A 1,396-nucleotide genomic window follows, 5' to 3' on the forward strand; every position below is an offset into this window, starting at 1 on the left:
TCCCTGAAATCACAGAACGTTAAACAAAGGATCAAGAAGAATGATTTCTTCTTTAAAATGGGACTGCCGCCCAGCCGGTGTGGCTCAGTGGTTGAGCGTCGACCTATAAACCAGGAGGTCATGGTTTGATTCCTGGCCAGGGCACATGCTCAGGATACAGGCTCCATCCCCAGTAGGGGGCGCACAGGAGGCAGCCAATCAATGATTCTCTCCCATCATTGATGTTTCTATCTCTTTCCTGCTCTCTTGCTTTCTCTGAAATCAATAAAAATATATATTTTAAAAATGGGACTGCCCTGGCTGGGTGGTTCAGTTGGTGGGAACGTCATTCCATACACCAAAAGGTTGTGGGTTCTATTCCTGCCCAGGGCACATACCTAGGTTGTAGATGAGTTTAGAGAGAAGAGACAGAATAAAGGTTAATAGTTGAAATCATTTGAATTCCTAACCAAAGAGAGGGAATGGGAAAAAAAAGAGGACCTTAGTAATTTGTTTAAAAACACACACACTTCAGCTCTGCTCCCAAAACATTTAGCATATAGTCTCAGTTGAAGACCACAGACATAGCCCAGCACCTCATTTTTCTGCTGAGAAACAGAGGGCCAAATAGGAAGCAAAAAGGGCATCTCTCCTGGTCGCCTTGATGTTTGGATCTTACAGACAGCTGTGAAACTGGCATGCCACAGACATGCCACTGCGCAGGCAGAGGGCAGAACCAGAATTCGGCTCTCTGGATTTCCAGCTGAGAGACTAGAGTTTTATATTGAATCCTTATGCATTATTAAGCAAACACCTACTGGGCCTAAGGTACAGATAAGCTGAGAAAGGGGGAGGGAGGGGACCTGCCTACTGTAGAACCTTTTAAATGCTAAACTGGAGGCAATTCGACTCACATTAAACCCCACCTAATTCAGTGCCAGACAGAGACCGGCCCCTTCAATGCCTTCTCCACCTGAGGAGTTGAGAGGTGAGAAGGGAAGAGAAGGCAGCAGTAATACAATGACAAAACCTTATCTTTGGAAGAACTCTCTCACGTTGACTAAGAATAAACCAGGAAACCTTTTAACAAGAAGATAGTGTGAGATTCTGAAGCCATCAGCTCTGGCTTATCAGGTCTCCATCTACAGCCCATTGTTTCCTACAAGTACTCACCAGGGCAGCTGGGGCAGTGTTAATGTTCAATAGACATCTTCCCCATTAAGGTGCACCCCTGGGGACGGACGGGCAACACTGCATTGCCCTAGAAGGGGGCCAATCACAGGGCAAGCCACAGCTCGGTGTGCTTTAGGCTGGCTTCCCAACAGCTCCTTTTTAAAAGAGCAGGCTAAATAAATTAAAATAGATAAAAAATAATAATAATAGAAGACCAGGCACTGTCTGTAGGAGAGCTAATCCC

The sequence above is a fragment of the Myotis davidii genome, unplaced genomic scaffold (genome assembly GCF_000327345.1).
Source record: "Myotis davidii unplaced genomic scaffold, ASM32734v1 scaffold68, whole genome shotgun sequence".
Lineage (NCBI taxonomy): Eukaryota > Metazoa > Chordata > Mammalia > Chiroptera > Vespertilionidae > Myotis > Myotis davidii.